The sequence below is a fragment of the Carcharodon carcharias genome, chromosome 15, assembly GCF_017639515.1.
Source record: "Carcharodon carcharias isolate sCarCar2 chromosome 15, sCarCar2.pri, whole genome shotgun sequence".
NCBI lineage: Eukaryota > Metazoa > Chordata > Chondrichthyes > Lamniformes > Lamnidae > Carcharodon > Carcharodon carcharias.
In genome coordinates, this window is record NC_054481.1 from 137025459 (window position 1) to 137051908 (window position 26450).

General features: G+C 52.4%; 1 long non-coding RNA gene across 1 annotated transcript; it reads right to left on the reverse strand.

Annotated features, from left to right (window-relative positions):
* Positions 1-267: 267 nt before the first annotated feature.
* Positions 268-23471, reverse strand: LOC121287739. The gene is made up of 3 exons (XR_005945245.1): positions 23425-23471; positions 19939-20059; positions 268-363 (listed from the first exon to the last, which is right to left on the reverse strand). It is a non-coding gene; the product is annotated as an uncharacterized LOC121287739 (long non-coding RNA).
* Between the last annotated feature and the right edge of the window lie 2979 nt (positions 23472-26450).

Consider the following 26450-nt stretch of genomic DNA (forward strand, 5'->3'; position numbering starts at 1 on the left):
CTAGATCTGAGGTGAAGTGACTGTCCCTGCCATTATGGCAGCATTTGACCATGCATGGCACCAATGTCAGTTATCTACTCAACAGTTCAACTACGCAGGGGCTCCTTCAACCTGTGACTGTGATGTCCCTTTAGAGGGTCACTCATTTAACTCCTTCTACTCGGCCCCTGTCCTGTTCGCTCTTCCTGTCTGAGCTGCAGGTCTTGCACAAGATAAGGTCAATCGATAAGCATAGAAGTTTTATTCTGAAATATTTTGTGAACCTACCTGTGGCCATTCTCATTCTTTTTGTAGTCATTGGATATTCTGTCTCGTTTTGTCCTTCAGCCATGGTGCTGACAGATGTTCCCAGATTAGGATGTTCTGTAATAAATATTACATTAATACAAGGATTAGATGGATATATGAAAATCAGAAGAACATTGACAGCTTCAAACAGTGAGGCGATGCACAGTATTTATTTGCAAGATATCTTTGGGGATTTTACAATCTCACAAATGCCACGGTGATACAGATGGTAGATTTGTTGGCTGCTAGACAATGTATGACCCGCTCTCACCCTTCTGCTCAAAAAATCCACACTTGACCCCGTTGTCCTTGCAAACAACTGCCCTCCGGTCTCCTTTTCCCTCTCAAAGTCCTTGAGCATGTTATTATCTTTAAATCCATGCCCATCTTTCTTGGAATTCCATGTTTCACTCCCTCCAGTCAAGATGCAACCATTCCACAGGACCAAGACAGTTCTTATTGAAGTCACAAATAACACCCTTCCTGGCTCTGACAGTAGGAAATGAAGCATTTTCATCCTTCTCGACCTGTCTACAGCCTTTGATATGGTTGACCACATCATCCTTCTCCAACTCCTCTCTGCTGTCACCCAGCTGGGTGAAAATGCGGCTAACGTTCCCAGATCAATTCTTATATTAAATTGCAGCCAAAGAATCTCTTCCCCCTCCCACACCATTATCTCTGGAGTCTCCAATGATGTCTCGTTGGCCCTCTTCTATTTCTCATCAATATGCTGTCCCTTGGCAACCTGGTTCCACATGTAAGCTGAGAACACCCAGCTCTACTTCATCACTGCTTCCTGTATCCTGACTCTAAACAAGTCTCTTTTACCCATCATTTGTGCCTACTGGTCCGCGCTGACTCCTAGTCTCACAACATCTCATTTTCAAATCCCCAACCTAGCTTTTCAAATTTCTCCATGGTCCCTCTCTTCCTCTCTATGTAACCTCGAACAGCTCTGGAAGCCATCGATATCTCTGCCCTCCAGCTCTCCAAGTCTGACATGTTTCACATCCTGATGACAATCGTCCAGAACTGGGGGCCAGGTTCTGAGCCCTGGAATTCCCTTCCTGAGCCTCTCAGCCTCTGTTACTTTTCTCTCCTCCTTTAAAATTCTCCTTAAGAACACTAACGTGATCAAAGTTTTGGGTCACGTGCTCTGGTACTCCTTCAGTATCTCGGGGCCTTTTTAAAAAGGAATTGCACTGCTTTTGTTAAACAGCACGGGATGTTTTGCTAATGAAAGGTGCTATACAAATGCAATTTGTTGCATTTTCTCCACTTGTGTGTCTCACTGCGTGTCTGCCCATATCCTTGTGTCCAATCAAACTATCAGCCAGTGTCCTATCATTTCTTCACTGTAGAATAATAAAAATGATTCAGTCTTGGATCAGCCTTTTAACAAATTACGAAGTAAATTATTCTCCATGTTAATTTATAATGAAGTTTGAGAAATGTAAAATTTAGTTATCTGCTGTTTAACCCCCACCCCACTGACCCAGTCCCCCACTGACCCAGACCCCCACTGACCCAGACCCCCACTGACCCAGACCCCCACCCCCCACTGACCCAGACCCCCACTGACCCAGCCCCCCACTGACCCAGACCCCCACCCCCCACTGACCCAGACCCCCACTGACCCAGACCCCCACTGACCCAGACCCCCACCCCCCACTGACCGAGCCCCCCACTGACCCAGACCCCCACTGACCCAGACCCCCACTGACCCAGACCCCCACTGACCCAGACCCCCACTGACCCAGACCGCACTGACCCAGCCCCCCACTGACCCAGACCCCCACTGACCCAGACCCCCACTGACCCAGACCCCCACCCCCCACTGACCCAGACCCCCACTGACCCAGACCCCACTGACCCAGACCCCCACTGACCCCACCCCCCACTGACCCAGACCCCCACTGACCCAGACCCCCACTGACCCAGACCCCCACTGACCCAGACCCCACTGACCCAGACCCCCACCCCCCACTGACTCAGACCCCCACTGACCCAGACCCCCACTGACCCAGCCCCCCACTGACCCAGCCCCCACTGACCCAGACCCCCACTGACCCAGACCCCCACTGACCCAGCCCCCACTGACCCAGACCCCCACTGACCCAGACCCCACTGACCCAGACCCCCACTGACCCAGACCCCCACTGACCCAGACCCCCACTGACCCAGCCCCCCACTGACCCAGCCCCCACTGACCCAGATCCCCACTGACCCAGCCCCAACTGACCCACCCCCCACTGACCCAGACCCCCACTGACCCAGATGCCCACTGACCCAGACCCCCACTGACCCAGACCCCCACTGACCCAGACCCCCACTGACCCAGACCCCACTGACCCAGCCCCCCACTGACCCAGCCCCTCACTGACCCAGCCCCCACTGACCCAGACCCCCACTGACCAGACCCCCACTGACCCAGACCCCCACCCCCCACTGACCCAGACCCCCACTGACCCAGACCCCCACTGACCCAGACCCCCACTGACCCAGACCCCACACCCCCCACTGACCCAGACCCCCACTGACCCAGACCCCCACTGACCCAGACCCCCACTGACCCAGCCCCCACTGACCCAGACCCCCACTGACCCAGACCCCCACTGACCCAGACCCCCACTGACCCAGACCCCACTGACCCAGACCCCACTGACCCAGTCCCCCACTGACCCAGACCCCAACTGACCCAGCCCCCCACTGCCCCAGCCCCCCACTGACCCAGTCCCCCACTGACCCAGACCCCCACTGACCCAGACCCCACTGACCCAGCCCCCACTGACCCAGACCCCCACTGACCCAGCCCCCCACTGACCCAGACCCCCACTGACCCAGACCCCCACTGACCCAGACCCCACTGACCCAGACCCCCACTGACCCAGCCCCAACTGACCCACCCCCCACTGACCCAGACCCCCACTGACCCAGATGCCCACTGACCCAGCCCCAACTGACCCAGACCCCCACTGACCCAGACCCCCACCCCCCACTGACCCAGACCCCCACTGACCCAGACCCACACTGACCCAGACCCACACTGACCCAGACCCACACTGACCCAGACCCACACTGACCCAGACCCCACACCCCCCACTGACCCAGACCCCCACTGACCCAGACCCCCACTGACCGACCCCCACTGACCCAGACCCCCACTGACCCAGCCCCCCACTGACCCAGACCCCCACTGACCCAGACCCCCACTGACCCAGCCCCCCACTGACCTAGACCCCACTGACCCAGACCCCCACTGACCCAGACCCCACTGACCCAGTCCCCCACTGACCCAGACCCCAACTGACCCAGCCCCCCACTGCCCCAGCCCCCCACTGACCCAGTCCCCCACTGACCCAGACCCCCACTGACCCAGACCCCACTGACCCAGACCCCCACTGACCCAGACCCCACTGACCCAGACCCCCACTGACCCAGACCCCCACTGACCCAGCCCCCCACTGACCCAGTCCCCCACTGACCCAGACCCCAACTGACCCAGCCCCCCACTGCCCCAGCCCCCCACTGACCCAGTCCCCCACTGACCCAGACCCCCACTGACCCAGACCCCCACTGACCCAGACCCCACTGACCCAGTCCCCCACTGACCCAGCCCCCCACTGACCCAGACCCCCACTGACCCAGCCCCCACTGACCCAGACCCCCACTGACCCAGCCCCCCACTGACCCAGCCCCCACTGACCCAGCCCCCCACTGACCCAGACCCCCACCCCCCACTGACCCAGACCCCCACTGACCCAGACCCCCACTGACCCAGACCCCACTGACCCAGCCCCCACCCCCCACTGACCCAGACCCCCACTGACCCAGTCCCGCACCCCACAGAGACCCAGACCCCCACTGACCCAGACCCCCACTGACCCACCCCCCACCCCCCACTGACCCAGCCCCCCACTGACCCAGCCCCCCACCCCCCACTGACCCAGCCCCCCACTGACCCAGACCCCCACTGACCCAGCCCCCCACTGACCCAGCCCCCACTGACCCAGCCCCCCACTGACCCAGACCCCCACCCCCCACTGACCCAGACCCCCACTGACCCAGACCCCCACTGACCCAGACCCCACTGACCCAGCCCCCACTGACCCAGACCCCCACTGACCCAGACCCCACTGACCCAGCCCCCACTGACCCAGACCCCCACTGACCCAGACCCCCACTGACCCAGCCCCCCACTGACCCAGACCCCCACCCCCCACTGACCCAGCCCCCACTGACCCAGCCCCCCACTGACCCAGACCCCCACCCCCCACTGACCCAGACCCCCACTGACCCAGACCCCCACTGACCCAGACCCCACTGACCCAGCCCCCACCCCCCACTGACCCAGACCCCCACTGACCCAGTCCCGCACCCCACAGAGACCCAGACCCCCACTGACCCAGACCCCCACTGACCCACCCCCCACCCCCCACTGACCCAGACCCCCACTGACCCAGTCCCGCACCCCCCAGAGACCCAGACCCCCACTGACCCAGACCCCCACTGACCCACCCCCCACCCCCCACTGACCCAGACCCCCACTGACCCAGACCCCCACCCCCCCACTGACCCAGCCCCCCACTGACCCAGACCCCCACTGACCCAGCCCCCCACTGACCCAGACCCCCACTGACCCAGCCCACCACTGACCCAGCCCCCCACTGACCCAGACGCCCACTGACCCAGACCCCCACTGACCCAGACCCCCACTGACCCAGACCCCCACTGACCCAGCCCCCCACTGACCCACCCCCCACTGACCCAGACCCCCACTGACCCAGACCCCCACTGTCCCAGACCCCCACTGACCCACCCCCCACTGACCCAGACCCCCACTGACCCAGACCCCCACTGACCCAGCCCCCCACTGACCCAGCCCCACACCCCCCACTGACCCAGACCCGCACCCCCCACTGACCCAGCCCCACATCCGTCTCCCACTGACCCAGGAAGATATGTCAGAGGGACTGTTTCCACATTTCTGTCTTCACCCCTTCCCCTGTCTCCCAGAACCCTGATAGGGTCCCACGTGTCCTCACTTTTCACCCCAACAGGATCCATATTCAAAGGATCATCCCCCACCATTTTTGTCATCTCCAGCATGAGGCCACCACAAAACACATCTTTTTCTCACCCTCCTGTCAGCATTCCGTAGGGAGCATTCCCTCCGTGACACCCTGGTCCACTCCTCCATCACCCCCAAATCCTCATCGCCTTTCAATGGCACCTTCCCATGCAATTGCAGATGGTGCAACACCTAGCCATTTACTTCTTCCGTTCTCATGGTCCAAGGCCCCAAACACTCCTTTCAGGAGAAAGGACGCTTCACTTGCACCTCCCTCAGTTTTGCCTGCTGTATTCGCTGATCCTGAAGCAGTCTCCTCTATACTGGGGAGACTAAACTCAGACTGAGGGACCGCTTTGCGGAACACCTTCGCTCAGTCCACAAGCATGACCTAGACCTTCCTGTTGTTGCCAATTCAACACCACCTTGCTCCCATGCCCACATGTCCGTCCATGGCTCCTGCAATGCTCCAGTGAAGCCCAAGGCAAACTGGAGGAAAGGCACCTCATCTTTTGATTGGGTCATTTACGGCCTTTTGAAGTTAACATTAAGCACAACAACCTCAGACCATGAACTTTGTGCGGGTGAGTATAGGAATAGGAGGATAGAAAGGATGAATGTGTGGCTGAAGAGATGGTACAGGAGGGAGAGCTTTAATTTCCTGAATTATTGGGTCTGTTTCTGGCGAAGTTGGGGTCTGTACAAGTCGGAGAGTTGCTCATGAACTGGAACAGGACAAACATCCCTCTGGGGAGGTTTGCTAGTGCTGCTGGCAGGGGCCGGGGGGGGGTGCAGCTTTAAACTGATCTGGCAGGGTGATGGGATGCAGAGTGGAGGTACAGTAGGGGGTGATGCACAGCCAAATATAGAAGGGAAACGAATCAGTCTGGAAGACAGAGCAAATATAGACCTTCTAAGGTACAAGGCTGGATTGCATTTACTTTAATCCAAGGAGTTTTATCAGTAAGGCAGATGAATTGAGGGCATTGATTAACACATAGGAACGTAATGTTGGTGCTATCAGAGAGAGATGGTTGAGGGGAGGTCAGGGATGGCAGCTAAATATTACTGTGTAGAATCTTCAGCTGTGACAGGGCAGGGTGTAAAAGAGGAGGTGGCATTGCACTATTGATCAAGGGTCAATTGCTGCAGTAAAGTGGGATGGTATCATAGAAGGTTCCTCAAATGAGGCCATATGGGCACAACTTAAAAAAACAAAAAGGAGGGGGGGAAATCTCTTTGCTGGGAGTGTACTTTAGGCCTCCAAACATTCAGGGGGAGATAGAGGAGCAGATATGTAGGGAAATCTCAGTGAAGTATAAAAGTAATAGGGCAATAATAGTAAGGGATTTCAATTCCCCAATATTAACTGGGCTGGTCATGATGTGAATGGTGGAATTCTTAAAGTGCATCCAGGTGAGCTTTTTGAGCCCGCATGTAGAAAGTCCTACAAGAGAAGGGGTGGTCCTGGCCCTAATCTTAGGGAATGAAGCCAGGCAAGTGGTAGAAGTGTCAGTGGGGGAGCATTTTGGCGATAGTGACCACAACTCTAAAATTTAAGGTAGTTATGGAAAAGGACAAAGATGGGCTGGAAAGAAAGTTACTGAACTGGGTGAAGGCCAATTTCAATGCGATAAGTCAGGATCTGGCCAAAGTGGAGTGGGAGCAGCTACTTGTATAAAAGTCTACATCAGAGCAGTGGGAGTCATTCAAAAAGGCAATAGTGAGAGTTCAGGGCCAACATGTTCCCCTGAAGGTGAAGGGTAGAACCAACAATTCCAAGAAACCTGCATGTCAAAGTGATATAGCACATTGAATAAGTAAAAAAAGGAGGCTTATGTCAGATACAGAGGGCTAAAAACAATGGAAGCCCTCGAGGAGTTAAGTAAGTGTGGGTGGGTGTGGAGTGGGGCGCAGGAGTAATTAAATAATTAGGAGAGCAAAGCAGGGGCATGATAAAACACGGGCAGGCAAGATAAAGGAAAATCCGAAGCATTTTGTATATATATTAAGGGCAAGAGGATAACCACGGGAAGAATAGAGCCCACTTGGGGCCAAAGTGGCAATCTGCGAGGAGCCGGAGAGTGAGGTTTTGAACGATTACTTTTCAGCCTTGTTCACTATGGAGAAGGACAATGTAGGTGTCGAAATCAGGGAAGGGCACTGTGATATGCTTGAAGAAATTAACATTGAAGAAAAAGGTGTTAGTGGTTTTAGCGAGCTTAAAAGTAGATAAATTCCCAGGCCCAGGTGTGATGTACCCAAGGCTCCTTTGTGAGGCAAGGCAGGAGATTGCAGGGGCTCTGGCACTAATTTTCAAATCCTCTCTAACCACAAGAGAGGCTCCAGAGGACTGGAGGACAGCAAATCTGGCACCATTATCCATGAAGCATAGTATGGATAAACCAGGTAATGACAGGGCAGTGAGTCTAACATCAGTGGTAGGGAAACTATTGGGAAAAAAATCTGAGGCCCAGGATTAATTTCCACTCGCAGAGGCAGGGATTAATCTGGGAAAGTCAGTATAGCTTTGTCAGGGGGAGATCACGTCTAACAAATTTGTTTGAATTTTTCAAGGAGGTGACTAGTTGTGTAGATGAGGGTAGTGAAGTTGATGTAGTCTACGTGGATCTAAGTAAGGTCTTGGACAAGGCTCCACATGGGAGAATGGGCAAGAAAGTAAGAGTCCATTGGATCCAGGGCAATTTGGCAAATTGGATCCGAAATTGGCTTAGTGCCAGGAGGCAGAGTGTCAGGGTCAAAGGTTGTTTTTGCAATTGGAATCCTGTGACGAGCGATGTACTGCAGGGATCAGTTATGGGACCCTTGCTGTTTGTTCTGTACATTAATAATTTAGATGTGAATATAGGAAGTATGATCAGTAAGTTTGAAGATGACGCGAAAATTGGTGGTGTCATAAATAGTAAGGAGGAAAGTCCTGTAATAGTGTGATATAGATGGGCTGGTAAGATGGGCAGAGCAGTGGCAAATGGAATCTAATCCTGAGGAGTGTGAGGTGATGCATTTTGGGAGGACTAACATGGCAAAGGAATACACAATGAATGGTAGGACCCTAGGAAGTACAGAGAATCAGAGGGACCTTGGTGTACATGTCCAAAGATCCCTGAAGGCAGCAGCACAGGTAGATAAGGGGGATTAGAAGGCATATGGCATACTTGCCTTTATTAGCCGAGCCACAGAATATAAGAAGAGGGTGGTAATGTTGGAGCTGTGAAAACGCGAGTTAGGCCACAGCTGGATTATTGTGTGCACTTCTGGTTGCCATAGGAAGAATGTGATTGCACTGGAGAGGGTGCAGACCAGATTCACCAGGGTGTTGCCTAGGCTGCAGCATTTCAGCTTTGGAGAGAAACTGGATAAGCTCGCGTTGTTTTCCTCAGAGCAGAGAAGGTTGAGGGGGGTCCCGATAGAGGTAGACAAAATAATGAGGGGCGTAGATAGGGTAGATAGGAAGAAACGTTTCCCCTTAGCAGAGTTGTCAATAATGAGGGGGGCATCAATTTAACGTGAGGTGCAGGAGGTTTAGAGGGGATTTGAGGAATTTTTTTTTCACCAAGAGGGTGGTTGGAATCTGGAACACACTGCCTGAGGGGGTGGTAGAGACAGGAACCCTCACACCATTGAAGTAGTGTTTAGATAAGCACTAGAAACACCAGAGCAGACAGGGCTACAGGCCAAGTGCTGGGAAATGGGATTAGAATAGACAGGTGCTTGATGGCCAGCACGGACACGAAGGGCCTGTTTCTGTGTAACTCTGTCTCTCTCTCTCTCCTCCATCTTTACCCCCTTTTTACTCATTTAAAAAAAAATACTTCTTTACTTTTATTTATTTTTAAAACTATATATTTTTTTTATCCTTTTTCCACAACCATCCCACCTCCCCCACAGGGACCATCAGTCACTGTTTTCTGTTTATGTTGTGCTTTCACACAGCGCTCTGCCTTCTTCTTCTATTACCTTTATGCCATGATCAGCACCTTCTTTAGCTCTTACCACGACCATTAACACTCCCTTTGTTTTCTGTCCATGACATCCTCGTCAACCTGTCCTGAGCTCCCACCTAACCCTAACCTTCTATTTTGCTCCACCTGCTCTGCCCCTTCTTAAATAGTATAAAATCCGTAAGACCATAAGACACAGGAGCAGAAATTAGGCCATTCGGCCCATCGAGTCTGCTCCGCCATTCAATCATGGCTGATAAATTTCTCAACCCCATTCTCCCGCCTTCTCCCCGTAACCTTTGAACCCCTTACCAATCAAGAACCTATCTATCTCAGTTTTAAATACACTCAATGAACTGGCCTCCACAGCCTTCTGTGGCAATGAATTCCATAGATTCACCACTCTCTGGCTAAAGAAGTTTCTCCTCGTCCCTGTTCTAAAAGGTCTTCCCTTTACTCTGAGGCTGTGCCTTCGGGTCCTAGTCTCTCCTACTAATGGAAACATCTTCCCTACGTTACAGAATACTGAAAGGCCTGGATAGAGTGTAAGTTTCAATCAGATCCCCCCTCATCCTTCTAAACTCCATTGAGTTTAGATCCAGAGTCCTCAAACATTCCTCATATGTTAAGCCTTTCATTCCTGGGATCGTTCTCGTGAACCTCCTCTGGACCCTCCCCAGGGCCAGAATATCCTTCCTGAGATACGGAGCCCAAAATTGCTCGCAATATTCTAAAGGTGGCCTGACCCAGAGCCTTATAAAGCCTCAGCAGCACATCCCTGCTTTTATATTCTAGTCCTCTTGAAATAAATGCCAACATTGCATTAGCCTTCATAACTACCGCATCAACCTGCAAGTTAACCTTAAGAGAATCCTAGTCTAGGGCTTCCAAGTCCCTTTGCACTCCAGATTTCTGAATTCTCTCCCCATTTAGAAAATAGTCTATGTCTCTATTCTTCCTATCAAAGTGCATGACCTCACACTTCCTCATGTTGTATTCCATCTGCCACTACTTTGCCCATTCTCCTAACCTGTCCAAATCCTTCTGCAGCCTCCCCGGCTCCTCAATACCACCTATCTTTGTATCATCTGCAAACTTAGCCAGGATGCCCTCAGTTCCTTCATCTAGATCATTAATATATAAAGTGAAAAGTTGTGGTCCCAACACTGACCCCTGCGGAACTCCACTAGTCACCGGCCACCATCCTGAGAAGGACCCCCTTATCCCCACTCTCTGCCTCCTGCCAGACAGCCAATCTTCTATCCATGCTAGTACCTTGCCTCTAACACCATGGGCTCTTATCTTACTGAGCAGCTTCCTGTGCGGCACCTTGTCAAAGGCCTTCTCGAAGTCCAAGTAGATAACATCCATTGGCTCTCCTTTGTCTAACCTACTTGTTACCTCCTCAAAGAATGCTAACAGATTTGTCAGGTATCGCCTCCCCTTGATGAAACCATGCTGACTTTGCCAGATTTTACCATGCACTTCCAAGTATTCTGAAATCTCATCCTTAATAATGGACTCTAAAATCTTACCAACGACCGAGGTCAGGCTAATCGGCCTGTAATTTCCCGTCTTTTGCCTCACTCCCTTCTTAAACAGGGGGGGTTACATTAGCGATTTTCCAGTCCTCTGGGACCCTCCATGACTCCAGTGATTCCTGAAAGATCACCAGTAACGCCTCCACTATCTCCTTCAGAACTCTGGGGTGTAATCCATCTGGTCCAGGTGATTTATCCATCTTCAGACCGTTCAGTTTTCCTAGCACCTTCTCCTTGGTAATGACCACCATACTTACCTCTGCCTCCCAACTCTCTTGAACTTTGGGGAGGTCACTCAGTAAGATTGAAAGAGTGCAGAAAAGATTTACTAGGATGTTGCCGGGTCTTCAGGAGTTGAGTTACAGGGAAAGATTAAACAGGTTAGGACTTTATTCCTTGGAGCGTAGAAGAATGAGGGGAGATTTGATAGAAGTTTACAAAATTATGAGGGGTATAGACAGAGTAAATGCGAGTAGGCTCTTTCCACTTTGATTAGGAGAGATAAATACAAGAGGACATGGCTTTAGGGTGAAAGGGGAAAGGTTTAGGGGGAACATTAGGGGGAACTTCTTCACTCAGAGAGTGGTGAGAGTGTGGAACGAGCTGCCATCTGACATGGTAAATGCAAGCTCACTCTTAAGTTTTAAGAATAAATTGGACAGATACATGGATGGAAGAGGTCTGGAGGGTTATGGACTGGGTGCAGATCAATGGGACTAGCAGAATAATATTTCGGCACAGACTAGAAGGGCCGAATGGCCTGTTTTTCTGTGCTGTAGTGTTCTATGGTTCTATGGTTTGTGTCTTCCACTGTGAAGACTGACGCAAAGTACCTATTCAGTTCCACCGCCATTTCCTTGTTCCCCACTACTACTTCTCCAGCATCATTTTCCAGCAGCCCAATGTCCACTTTTGCCTCTCTCTTACCCTTTATATATTTAAAAACACTCTTGCAATCTTTTTTTTATATTACTGGCTAGTTTACCCTCATAGTTAATCTTCTCCCTCCTTATTTCTTTTTTAGTTGTCCTCTGTTGGTCTTTGTAGGCTTCCCAATCCCCTGCTTTCTCACTGCTCTTCGCCGCATTGTATGCTTCCTCTTTAGCTTTTATGCTGTCCCTCACTTCCCTTGTCAGCCATGGTTGCCTCGTCCTCCTTTTAGTATGCTTCTTCTTCCTAGGGATGAATTTTTGCTGTGTCTCCCAAATTACTCCCTGAAACTCCTGCCATTGCTGTTCCACTGTCTTTCCTGCTAGGCTCATCTCCCAGTCAATTCTGGCCAGCTCCTCCCTCATGCCTCTGTAATACCGTTACAACTGATTCCAGCTTTTCCTCTCAAATTGCAGGGTAAATTCTATCATATTATGGTCACTTCCTCCTAAGGGTTCCTTCACCTTAAGCTCTCTTATCAAATCTGCCTCATTACACATCACTAAATCTAGAATTGCCTGTTCCCTAGTGGGCTCCACCACAAGCTGCTCCAAAAAGCCATCTCGTAGACATTCCACAAATTCCTTTCCTTGGGATCCACTACCAATCTGATTTTCCCAGTCTATCTGCATATTGAAATCCCCCATGATCACCGTAACCTTGCCTTTCTTACATGCCTTTTCTATCTCCTGGTGTATCTTGTGCCCCACATCCTGACTACTGATCGGAGGCCTGTACATAACTCCCATTATGGTTTTTTCACCTTTGCGGTTCCTCAACTCTACCCACACAGATTCTACATCATCTGACGCTACATCATTTCTTGCTATCGATTTAATTTCATTTCTTACTAACAAAGCAACCCCACCCCCTCTGCCTACCTGCCTATCTTTTCAATGTATATAGTTTACCCTCATATGTATATGATGTATATCCTTGGATATTTAATTCCCAGTCCTGATCCCCTTGCAGCCATGTCTCCATGATGCCCACCACATCATACCTGCCAATTTCAATCTGCGCCACAAGCTCATTTACCTTATTTCATATACTGCGTGCATTCAGATACAACACCTTCAGTCCTGTATTTCCCATCCCCTTTCTCATTGTCGTCCCTTTATCTGATGTGCTTGAAGTTAGATTCCTAGCCCTTTCCAAACACGCTGTCCTATTTTGTGTTCTGGAGACTTTAATAGCCTCTCCTGGGCTCTCCTTTCTTTTCAGTTTTTTCATAATTTTCCATGAAGTTGAATCCCACCACCACCCCACCCCCCCCCAAACCCCCCACCCCCCCCCACGCTAACCTGCTGCTTTGTTTCCCATTAGTCATACTTCTTGGAGTTTTACCCTTCCCTCCCCCCGCCACGCCACTTTCTAGTTTAAAGTCCTGTTGACCACCCTATTTACCCTTTTCACTAGAACATTGGTCCCAGATCAGTTCAGGTGGAGACCGTGCCAACGGTACAGATCCCTCCTGTTCCAATACTGATGCCAGTGCCCCACGAAATGGAACCTCTCTTTCCCGCACCAGTCCTTTAGCCACGTGTTTACTTCCCTTATTCTCACGTCCCTATGCCAATTTGCACGTGGCTCAGGTAGTAATCCAGAGATTATAACCCTTGAGGACCTGTTCTTTAGTTTAGTTCCTAGTTCCTGATAATCCCCAAACAGTTCCTCTTTCCTATTCTTACCTATGTTATTTGTCCCGACAGTGACCACAACAACTGGATCCTACCCCTCCCTCTCCAATATCAGAGATGTCCCTCACCCTGGCACCGGGCAGGCAACATACCATGCGGGACTCTTGATCCTGCTTACAAAGGAAGCTATCAATTCCCCTAATTAAAGAATCCCCTACAACTACCACTTGTCTTTTTGCTCCCCACTCTTGAATGGCCTCCTGTGCCACGGTGCTGTGGTCAGCTGGCTCATCCTCCCTACAGCCCTGTTCCTCATCCACACAGGGAGCAAGTACCTCATACCTGTTGGACAAGGTCAAGAACTGAGGCTCCTCTGTTCCTGAACACAGGATCCCTCTACCTGCCTCACTTGCAGTCACACCCTGCTGACCCTGACCACTGACCGAACTTGAGGTACTTAAACTACCGGGTGTGACCGCCTCCTGAAACAAAGCGTCCAGGTAACTCTCCCCCTCCGGATGTGCCGCAGTGTCCGGAGCTCGGACTCCAGCTCATCAATTCTGAGCCGGAGTGGCTCCAGCAACCAACACTTGCTGCAGATGTGGTCACTGCGGCTCACAATGGGATCTGCCAGCTCCCACATCATACAGCTACAGCACATCACCTGCCCAGCCATCTCGACTTAGTTAATTAATTGATCAATTAGCTTTGCAGTGTTTTTTTTTTCAAATTTGGTGCAGATTTCCTACCAAACAATCAGGTCACAGCTTTCCTGTGACTTCACTTTCCACTTCTCTTTAGCTCTGAAAAAGTCACATGGACTGGAAATGTTAACTCTGTTTCTCTCTCCACAGGTGATGCCAGAGCTGCTGAGTTTTTCCAGCATTTTCTGTTTTTACCTCCAACCTGGTTCTGAGAGTTAATCTATGCAGATGTCATCTGCAGTGTCATACAGATTCATACCCCGAAGCTCGAAGATTCACTTAACTATGGTGCAGCAAAGCTGGGTGACAACCACAAGACGTGGTGCCTATAACCGAGCACCAGTAAAACAGTTTCTAGCATATTCCACCTGCAATGCCAACACAACAGCATAGTGATATTCCCGCTATACTTGTAATACAGAGACCCAGGCGGCAGATGTTGTAGTTTGAATCCAATAAAAACCTGGAATTAAAAGTTTATTGAGCACAGAACCATTGACAAAATGTTGTGAAAGCCCATTTGGTTCACTAATAACCTTTAGGGATGGAAATCTGCCGTCCTTACCTGGTCTGGCCTACATGTGACTCCAGACCCACAGCAATGTGGTTGACTCTTAAATGCCCTCTAGCAAGCCATTCAGCTGAACCAAACTGCTCCAAATCCCCAAAAAAGGATTGAAACTGGACGGACCACCTGGCATCGATCTAGGCACCGGAAATGACAATGGCAAACTCAGCCCTCACAATCCTGCAAAGTCCTCCTTGCCAGCAGACTGTGGCTAGTGCCAAAATTGGGAGAGCTGTCTCACAGGCTGGTCAAGCAACAGCCCTGACATAGTCATCCTGACGGAATCATATCTTACAGATAATGTCCCAGACTCCATCAGCATCCCTGGGTAAGCCCTGCCCTGCCCTACTGGAAGGACAGGCCCAGCAGAGGTGGTAGTACGGTGGTATACAATCAGCAGGGAGTTGCCCTGGGATTCCTCAACATCATCTCCAGACACCATGAAGTCTCCTGGTCAAACATGGGCAAGGAAAGCTCCTGCTGATTACCACGTCCCGCCCTCCCTCAGCTGATGAATCAGTGCTTCCATCATGTTGAACACCACTTGGAGGAACCACTGAGGGTGCAAAGGGTGCAAAAGGTGCCCTGGGATGGAGACTTCAACGTCCATCACCAAGAGTGGCTCGGTAGCTGCTGACCAAGCTGGCCGAATACAAAAGGACGTGAATGGTGGCAGACAGTTAAACAATTCACTGGAGGCTGCACAAATATCCCCATCCCCAAATGATGGGGATGCCAAGCACATCGGTGCATAAGATAAGGCTGCAGCATTTGCTACAATCTTCAGCCAGATGATCCATCTCGGCCTCCTCGGGTGCTCCCCAGCATCACAGATGCCAGTCTACAGCCAATTGAATTCACTCCACGTGATATCAAGAAATGGCTGAAGGCACTGGATACTGCAAAGAGTATGTACCCCGACAACATTCCGGCAATAGTACTGGAAATTTATGCTCCAGAACTTGCCCTGCTCCTAGCCAAGCTATTCCAATACAATTACAACACTAGCATCAACCCAGCTATGTGGAACATTGCCCAGGCATATCCTGTACACAAAAAACAGGACAAATCCAACTCGGCCAATTCCCTCCCCATCAGTCTACTCTCGATCAATAGTAAAGTAATGGAAGGGGTCGGTAACAGTGCTATCAAGCAGCACTTGCTTAGCTGTAACCTGCACAGTGATGCCCAGTTTGGGTTCCGCCAGAGCCACTCAGCTCCTGACCTCATTACAGCCTTGATTCAAACATGGACAAAGGAGCTGAACTCGAGGTGAAGTGAAAGTGACTCCCCTTGACATCAAGGTCACATTTGACAGTGTGTTACACCAAGGAGCCCTAGCAAAACTGGAGTCAATGGGAATCAGGGGGAAAAATCTCCACTGGTTGGAGTCATGCCTAGCACAAAAGAAGATGGTTGTGGTTGTTGCAGATCAGTCATCTCGGCTCCAGGACATCACTGCAAGAGTTTCTCAGGATAGTGTCCTCGGACCAACCACCTTCAGCTGCTTCATCAATGACCTTCCTTCCATGATAAGGCCAGAAGTGGGGATGTTTGCTGATGATTGCACAATGTTCAGCACCTTTCACGATAATGGAACAGTCCACGTCCAAATGCAGGAAGACCAGGACAATATCCAGACTTGGGCTGACAAGTGGCAAGTAACACACACCATACAAGTGCCAGGAAATGACCATCTCCAACAAGAGAGAATCTAACCACTTGATGGTCAATGGCATTACATTCACGTAACCCCCCCTATCAATGTCCTTTGGGGGGTTGGGGAGGGGGGCTGGCGGGGTTACCATTGACCAGAAACTGAACTGGACTAGCCATATAAATACGTTGGGTACAAGAGCAGGTCAGAGGCTGGGAATCCTGTGACGAGTAACTCACCTTCTGACACCTCAATGCCTGTCCACCATCTACAAGGTACAAGTCAGGAGTGTGATGGAATGCTCCCTGAATGAGTGCAGTTCCCAGGACACCCAAGAAGCTGGACACCAACCAGGACAAAGCAGCCCACTTGAATGGCACCACATCTAAAAATGATTCACTCCCTCCACCACTGACACACACTGGCAGCTGTGTGTACCATCTACAAGGTGCACTGCAGGAATTCACCAAGGCTCCTTCAACAGCACCTTCCAAGCACACAGTCATTGCCATCTAGATGGACAATGGCAGCAGATAGCTGGGAGCACCACCAGCTGGAAGTTCCCCTCCATGTCACTCACCATCCTGACTTGGAAAAGCCACCATTCCTTCACTATCACTGGGTCAAAATCCTGGAACTCCCTTCCTAACAGCACTGTGGGTGCACATATACCACATGGGAAGCAGCAGTTCAAGAAGGCAGCTCATCACCACCTTCTCATGGGAAATTAGGGATGGGTAATAAATACTGGCCCAGCCAGCGAAGCCCACCTCCCATGAATGAATTTTTAAAAATGCCAGCGCTAAGAGGAAACTGCACATCCCCCTGGATGGCCAGAGTCTGAACCATTCCCACCTTTTCTATCTCGGCGTCATCCTTGACAGAAGTCTTACATACAAGCAGCACGTCATCAAGACAGCAGAACAATAACCTGCAACAGGCTCACAGTACACTGACAAGTTCCTCATGGGGATCACAGGCCAACATCCTGAGGATCTCTACTCTTACCACCATGTACTCAGCTGCAGAATACTGCGGTCCAGTAAGATACCAATCTGACCACAACAAACGTACCAATGTACATCATGCAGGACTCTTTGCCCAAATCACCTCCCCTGGTTCCCTGCTCTGAACAGCAGCACCCCAGCCCCCAGCGCCCCACACCATCCACACCATCAGAAGGATAACTGCAACTGGCAAGCAATTGGCAAAAGTCTAGTCTAACTCAGAATGCTCTAATTCAACAACTTCTCAACCCACCAGCAGTATACCTTCCATCACGCCACCCCATATGGTTCAACACACAACAGCGAGAAGTAACATCGGTGGACCCATGGCAGGAGGCTCAGCAGGAGAAAACATCCTTCAGAAATCACTCTTGTTGTAGACCCCACTGCTCATCCACCCAGCTTTGGGCTCCTGGAGTGGGTCTCTTAAGCCGTTTCTAGACTGACCAATGCTCTGTGCAGCATCCAACATTAGTGAGGTTGCCAAGACCACCCAGTGTGCTGTGGTGTGTTCCAAACAATGACTCGTATTTTTGAGGAGTGTCCACTGACTAAACAAGAAGGTGGCTAAAAGAACTCCCTCTAGCCACTAACAAAGCTATTGCTTGGCTCTGATTATACAAACACTAAATAAATAAACTTAAAATCTTGGATGAATGACAGGTGCTCTCATTGAAACATAGAAGAATCTGAAGGGGCATGACCGTCTAGACACTGAAAAGCTGCTTCCCATGGCTGGGAATCTAGAAGATGGGATTACAGATTATTCAGGACTGAGATAAGGAGGAACTGATTCACTCAGAGTTGTGAAGCTACCCCAGAGATTGTGGATGCTCACTGGATGGACAGCAGTGGTTCAAGAAGGGACCTCACCAGCACATTCCCAATTGGGGATGGGCAATAAAAATGCTGACTAGACAGTGACACCCACATCCAATGAAATATTAAAAGGAATGATATAAGGAGCGGGCAGGAAAGCAGAGTTGAGGCAGAAGAGTCATTATGATCAGGCATCGTGCAACAGGCTCAAGAGGCCAAAGGGTCCACAGCTTCTTATGTTCCTATGTTAAAATCACAGCATTGCCAAATCAGGAGCCAATGCAGTAACACACAAAGAACAAAGAACAAAGAAAAGTACAGCACAGGAACAGGCCCTTCGGCCCTCCAAGCCTGCGCCCATCATATTGCCCGTCAACTAAAATATTTTGCACTTCCAGGGTCCGTATCTCTCTACTCCCATCCTATTGATGTATTTGTCAAGCTGCCTTTTAAACACCACTATCGTACCTGCTTCCACCACCCCCTCTGGCAGCAAATTCCCGACACTCACTACCCTCTGCGTAAAAAATTAGCCCCGCACATCTCCTCTCTAGTTTTCTCCTCTCACCTTAAATCTAAGTCCCCTAGTAATTGACTCTTCAACATTGGGAAAAAACTTCTGACTATCTACTCTGTCCATGCCACTCATAATTTTGTAAACTTCTATCAAGTCACCCCTCAATCTCCGTTGTTCTAGTGAGAACAATCCGAGTTTCTCCAACCTCTCCTCATAGCTAATAACCTCTGGACCAGGCAGCATCCTGGTAAACCTCCTCTGCACCCTCTCCAACACCTCCATATCCTTCTGGTAATGTGGCGACCAGAATTGCACGCAATATTCCAAGTGTGGCCTAACCAAAGTTCTGTACAGCTGCAGCATGACTTCCCAGCTTTTATACTCAATACCCCTGCCAATGAAGGCAAGCATGCCATATGCCTTCCTGACTACCTTATCCACCTGCGTTGCCACTTTCAGTGACCTGTGGACCTGTACACCCAGATCCCTCTGCCTGTCGATGCACTTAAGGGTTCTGCCATTTACTGTATAATTCCTGCCAGTATTAGACCTTCCAAAATGCATTATCTCGCAATTGTCAGGATTAAACTCCATCTGCCATTTCTCCGCCCAAGTCTCCAACCGATCTGTATCCCGTTATATTCTTTGACAATCCTCTTCACTATCTGCAACTCCTCCAAACTTAGTGTCGTCTGCAAACTTACTAATTAGCCCAGTTACATTTTCCTCCAAGTCATTTATGTATACTACAAACAGCAAAGGTCTGAGCACTGATCCCTGCGGAAATCCACTAGTCACAGCTCTCCATTCAGAAAAGCACCCTTCCACTGCTACCCTCTGTCTTCTATGACCAAACCAATTCCGTCCATCTTGTCAGGTCACCTCTGATTCCATGCTACTTTACCTTCTGTACCAGTCTGCCATGAGGGACCTTGTCAAAGGCCTTACTGAAATCCATGTATGTAACATCCATTGCCCTTCCATCAACAATCATCTTTGTCACTTCCTTGAAAAACTCGAACAAGTTAGTGAGACATGACCTCCCCTTCACAAAACCATGCTGCCTGTCACTAATATGCCCATTTGCTTCCAAATGGTAGTAAATCCTGTCACGAAGAATCTTCTCCAATAATTTCCCTACCACTGACGTAAGGCTCACCAGCCTGTAATTTCCTGGATTATCCCTGCTATCCTTCTTAAGCAATGGAACAACACACTAACAGAGACTTACAGTTCACTGCCCTGCAGACAGGAGGTAAAGACACTGATGTCTGTAGAGGAGCAGTCAGGGTCACAGCAGCAGTTGAGTTCACAGACTTTGCCAATCAGGCCACAGATACAAATGGGAACAGCTGAAACAAGGCAGAGGGAGAAATGTCTTAGCACAGGTCACAGAAAGTATCAAAAACCATCTCCCTCCCATGTCTGAATCCACAATTTTTTTCTTCTCCATTTCCCCATATCAATCTGCAAACTTATTCTCCCATTGCTTTCTACTTATTCAATTACTGGTGCCAGATATGCTCTCAACCCTTTGAATTAAAAATAATAAGGTGAATTTGTGGTCCAATTTTGATCGTGATGCAGGATTAAAGAGATTTCAAAGAAAACACACACAGATTTTGAGACTTTCTTTCTACATTATAAACAGAGTTATAGATTACAAAAATGAGGAAGTTATGTTCAATCTTTATCAACCACAGGTTGGGCCTGAGCGAGAGCTTCCGGGTCCCACACTAAAAGAGCTGGAGCAGAATTAACAGAATGGTAGCAAGAATGAGAAACTTTACAAGATAGACTGCAGCAGTTCAAGAAGGAAGCTAACCACCAGCTTCTCAACGGCATTCAGGAACATGCAACAGATGCTGGCTTTGTCAGTGACTCCCAAATCCCATGAAAGAATTTTTTTAAAAATGTCAATTATGTGAAGCCCTGGGAAAACTGGTGCTGCTTCCCTTAGAGCAGAGAAGGCTAAAGGGAGATTGAACAGAGGAATTCAAAATGAGGAAGGTTTTGATAGTGAGGGAGGAAGTGTTTCCACTGGCAGAGGGGTCAGAAGCGGAGGAGGACAGATTTATGGAATCTGAATTGGTAAAGGAACCAGAAGGGAGATGAGTTTTTATTTTAAACAGCGAGTTATGATGATCTGGAAGGAACGATATGGAGTAGCGGGTGCACAAGTAACTCCCCATCCTGCACCACCCCCTGCCCCAAACCCTGTCAACTACCTGCTCTGATTGAGGAACTTAGGAATGTGAAATGAAGTCATCAGTTGACAGAAACTTTAATGACTGGTGTGGGAGCCCAAGGCAAGCGGACAACTGTCCTATAATCAGAGTCACAATATTCAGGATAGCAAGTTAGGAAACACTTCCTGACACAAAGTGTGGGGGAAGTGGGGAAATCTGTCCCAGAAAATTTGTGCTCGAGAATATTCTGCACCATATCCAAGCTGCTCCAGTAAAGCTACACCAGCTACAGCTACCCGCTATGTGGAAAATTGCCCACCTATGTCCTGCACACAAAGAGCAGGACAAGTCCAAGCCAGCTAATTAGCACCCCATCATCCTACTCTACGTCATCAGTAAAGTAGCAGAAGGAGTCATCAACAGTGCTATCATGCAGCACTTGTTTAGTAATAACCTGCTCGCTGAACACAACCAGGGTCACTCAGCTCCTAATCTTATGACAGTGAGATGAGAGTGACTGCCCTTGAGATCAATTCTCCATTTGACTGAGTGTAGCATGAAGGAGCCCAAGCAAAATTGGAGTCAATGGGAATCAGGGGGAAAACTCTCTGCTAGTTGGAGTCATGTCTAGCACAAAGGAAGATGGTTCTTGGAGGTCTGTCATTTCAGCTCCAGGAGTTCCTCAGGGTAGTGTCCTCAGCCCAACCATCCTTAGCTGTTTCAATGACCTTCCTTCCACAAGATCAGAATTGGGGATGTTCACTGATGATTACACAATGTTCAGCACCATTAGTGACTCCTCAGATACCGATACAGTCCACGCCCAAATGCAGCAAGACCTGGACAATATCCAGGCTTGAGCTGACAAGTGGAAGTAACATTCACACGACAAAGCTGTCAGGCAACGACCATCTCCAACAAGAGGGAATCCAACCATCGCCCCTTGATGTCCAATGGCATTCCCATCACTGAATCCCCCACTTTCAACATCCTGGGGTTTACCATTGAGCAGAAACTGAGCAGCACTGGCCACATAAAAACTGTGGCTAAAGGAGCAGGTTAGAGGTGGGAAATCCTGCAGCGGGTAACTCTCCTCCCGACCCCCCCCCAAACCCCAAAGCCTGTCCACTGGAGGAGGGGGGGATTTCATGATGGGGACTGGCTCATTGTGAATACTAGTAAGAACGTCACTGTTGCTGGAGAACCGCCCCCGGCCCCGCCCCCACGCCACCAGCCCCGCCCCCTGCCCCGCCCCCAGGCCACAGGCCCGCCCCCGGCCCCGCCCCCAGGCCACAGCCCCGCCCCCGCCCCCAGGCCACAGCCCCGCCCCAGGCCACAGCCCCGCCCCCAGGCCACAGCCCCGCCCCAGGCCCCGCCCCCAGGCCACAGCCCCGCCCCCAGCGGCTCTCGGGTGAAACACACCCTGGATAAGGGAGCAGGAAGTGGGTTGTAAACTGGGATCTCCGGCTGGAGCGGTTACGGATGGAGTCTCTGCAGCTCCAGCCCCGCCCCCGGCCCCGCCCCCAGGCCACAGCCCCGCCCCCGGCCCCGCCCCCAGCGGCTCTCGGGTGAAACACACCCTGGATAAGGGAGCAGGAAGTGGGTTGTAAACTGGGATCTCCGGCTGGAGCGGTTACGGATGGAGTCTCTGCAGCTCCAGCCCCGCCCCCGGCCCCGCCCCCAGGCCACAGCCCCGCCCCCGGCCCCGCCCCCAGCGGCTCTCGGGTGAAACACACCCTGGATAAGGGAGCAGGAAGTGGGTTGTAAACTGGGATCTCCGGCTGGAGCGGTTACGGATGGAGTCTCTGCAGCTCCAGCCCCGCCCCCGGCCCCGCCCCCAGGCCACAGCCCCGCCCCCAGCGGCTCTCGGGTGAAACACACCCTGGATAAGGGAGCAGGAAGTGGGTTGTAAACTGGGATCTCCGGCTGGAGCGGTTACGGATGGAGTCTCTGCAGCTCCAGCCCCGCCCCCGGCCCCGCCCCCAGGGCACAGCCCCGCCCCCGGCCCCGCCCCCAGCGGCTCTCGGGTGAAACACACCCTGGATAAGGGAGCAGGAAGTGGGTTGTAAACTGGGATCTCCGGCTGGAGCGGTTACGGATGGAGTCTCTGCAGCTCCAGCCCCGCCCCCGGCCCCCCCCCCAGGGCACAGCCCCGCCCCCGGCCCCGCCCCCAGCGGCTCTCGGGTGAAACACACCCTGGATAAGGGAGCAGGAAGTGGGTTGTAAACTGGGATCTCCGGCTGGAGCGGTTACGGATGGAGTCTTTGCAGCTCCAGCCCCGCCCCCGGCCCCGCCCCCAGGCCACAGCCCCGCCCCCGGCCCCGCCCCCAGCGGCTCTCGGGTGAAACACACCCTGGATAAGGGAGCCGGAAGTGGGTTGTAAACTGGGATCTCCGGCTGGAGCGGTTACGGATGGAGTCTCTGCAGCTCCAGCCGCCATTCCCGCATTCACATTGGGCCCTAACTTCCCGCTATCGCCGCAAATTGCTGGCCCGCTGAATTTACAGAGAAAATAAAGGCCCGCTTACCGGGTCCGCAAAACTGCGTCGCCGCTTCCGCTCCCCAGAGCTGCTCGGGGCGGAAAGGGAAAAGGCTCCTCGCGGGCCCAGCGCAGGCCCCGCCCCCGGTTACACAGCACCGGCTGATTGGCTAAAGGGCCAGGGAGATTGACAGGCCAGTGACAAGCTCAGTGGGCAGGAATTGGGGGGAGGGGGGGATGGTCATGTCTGGAGTTTGGGGGTGGGGGGGAAGGTCGTGTCTGGAGTTTGGGGGTGGGGAGGGATGGTCATGTCTGGAGTTTGGGGGTGGGGGAGATGGTCATGTCTGGAGTTTGGGGGTGGGGGGGATGGTCATGTCTGGAGTTTGGGGGTGGGGGGTGGGGGGATGGTCATGTCTGGAGTTTGGGGGTGGGGGGGATGGTCATGTCTGGAGTTTGGGGGTGGGGGGGAAGGTCATGTCTGGAGTTTGGGGCTGGGGGGGATGGTCATGTCTGGAGTTTGGGGGTGGGGGGAGGGATGGTCATGTCTGGAGTTTGGGGGTGGGGGGGATGGTCATGTCTGGAGTTTGGGGGTGGGGGGAGGGATGGTCATGTCTGGAGTTTGGGGGTGGGGGAGATGGTCATGTCTGGAGTTTGGGGGTGGGGGGGATGGTCATGTCTGGAGTTTGGGGGTGGGGGGTGGGGGGGATGGTCATGTCTGGAGTTTGGGGGTGGGGGGTGGGGTGGGGGGTGGGGGGGATGGTCATGTCTGGAGTTTGGGGGTGGGGGGGATGGTCATGTCTGGAGTTTGGGGGTGGGGGGTGGGGTGGGGGGTGGGGGGGATGGTCATGTCTGGAGTTTGGGGGTGGGGGGGATGGTCATGTCAGGAGTTTGGGGGTGGGGGGTGGGGGGGATGGTCATGTCTGGAGTTTGGGGGTGGGGGGTGGGGTGGGGGGTGGGGGGTGGGGGGGATGGTCATGTCTGGAGTTTGGGGGTGGGGGGGATGGTCATGTCTGGAGTTTGGGGGTGGGGGGGATGGTCATGTCTGGAGTTTGGGGGTGGGGGGGATGGTCATGTCTGGAGTTTGGGGGTGGGGGGGATGGTCATGTCTGGAGTTTGGGGGTGGGGGGGAAGGTCATGTCTGGAGTTTGGGGGTGGGGGGGATGGTCATGTCTGGAGTTTGGGGGTGGGGGGGATGGTCATGTCTGGAGTTTGGGAGTGGGGGGTGGGGGGGATGGTCATGTCTGGAGTTTGGGGGTGGGGGGGATGGTCATGTCTGGAGTTTGGGGGTGGGGGGATGGTCATGTCTAGAGTTTGTGGGTGGGGGGGATGGTCATGTCTGGAGTTTGGGGGTGGGGGGAGGGATGGTCATGTCTGGAGTTTGGGGGAGGGGGGGATGGACATGTCTGGAGTTTGGGGGTGGGGGGATGGTCATGTCTGGAGTTTGGGGGAGGGGGGGAAGGTCATGTCTGGAGTTTGGGGGAGGGGGGGATGGTCATGTCTGGAGTTTGGGGGTGGGGGGAAAGGTCGTGTCTGGAGTTTGGGGGAGGGGGGGATGGTCATGTCTGGAGTTTGGGGGTGGGGGGGAAGGTCGTCTCTGGAGTTTGGGGGTGGGGGGAAGGTCATGTCTGGAGTTTGGGGGTGGGGTGATGGTCATGTCTGGAGATTTGGGGGGTGGGGGGGATGGTCATGTCTGGATGGGGGGGATGGTCATGTCTGGAGTTTGGGGGTGGGGGTGTTGGTCATGTCTGGAGTTTGGGGGTGTGGGTGTTGGTCATGTCTGGAGTTTGGGGGTGGGGGTGTTGGTCATGTCTGGAGTTTGGGGGGAGGGGGGGATGGTCATGTCTGGAGTTTGGGGGGAGGGGGGATGGTCATGTCTGGAGTTTGGGGGTGGGGGTGTTGGTCATGTCTGGAGTTTGGGGGGAGGGGGGGATGGTCATGTCTGGAGTTTGGGGGGAGGGGGGATGGTCATGTCTGGAGTTTGGGGGTGGGGGTGTTGGTCATATCTGGAGTTTTGGGTTGGGGGTGTTGATCATGTCTGGAGTTTGGGGGTGGTGGGGGATGGTCATGTCTGGAGTTTGGGGGTGGGGGTGTTGGTCATGTCTGGAGTTTGGGGGTGGGGAGGGATGGTCATGTCTGGAGATTGGGGGTGGGGAGGGATGGTCATGTCTGGAGATTGGGGGTGGGGAGGGATGGTCATGTCTGGAGATTGGGGGTGGGGAGGGATGGTCATGTCTGGAGTTTGGGGGTGGGGAGGGATGGTCATGTCTGGAGTTTGGGGGTGGGGAGGGATGGTCATGTCTGGAGTTTGGGTGTGGGGAGGGATGGTCATGTCTGGAGTTTGGGGGTGGGGAGGGATGGTCATGTCTGGAGTTTGGGGGTGGGGAGGGATGGTCATGTCTGGAGTTTGGGGGTGGGGAGGGATGGTCATGTCTGGAGTTTGGGGGTGGGGAGGGATGGTCATGTCTGGAGTTTGGGGGTGGGGAGGGATGGTCATGTCTGGAGTTTGGGGGTGGGGAGGGATGGTCATGTCTGGAGTTTGGGGTTGGGGAGGGATGGTCATGTCTGGAGTTTGGGGTTGGGGAGGGATGGTCATGTCTGGAGTTTGGGGGTGGGGAGGGATGGTCATGTCTGGAGTTTGGGTTGGTGGGGGATCGTCATGTCTAGAGATTGGGGGTGGGGGGGGATGGTCATGTCTGGAGTTCGGGTGTGGGAGAGGGATGGCTATGTCTGGAGTTGGGGGTGGGGTTGGGTAGGAATGGTGTTGTCTGGAGTTTGGGCGTGTAGAGGATGCACATGTCTGGAGTTTGTGGGGGGGGATGCTCATGTCTGGAGTTTGGGGGTGGGAGGGGGGATGTTCGTATCTCGAGTTGGGGGGGATGCTTATGTCTCGAGTTTGGGTGTGGGGTGGATGCTCATATCTGGAGCTTGGGGGTGTGGGGAATGCTCATGTCTGGAGTTTGGGGGTGAGGGCGATGCTCATGTCTGGAGTTTGGGGGTGAGGGCGATGCTCATGTCTGGTGTTTGGGGGTGAGGGCGATGCTCATGTCTGGTGTTTGGGGGTGAGGGCGATGCTCA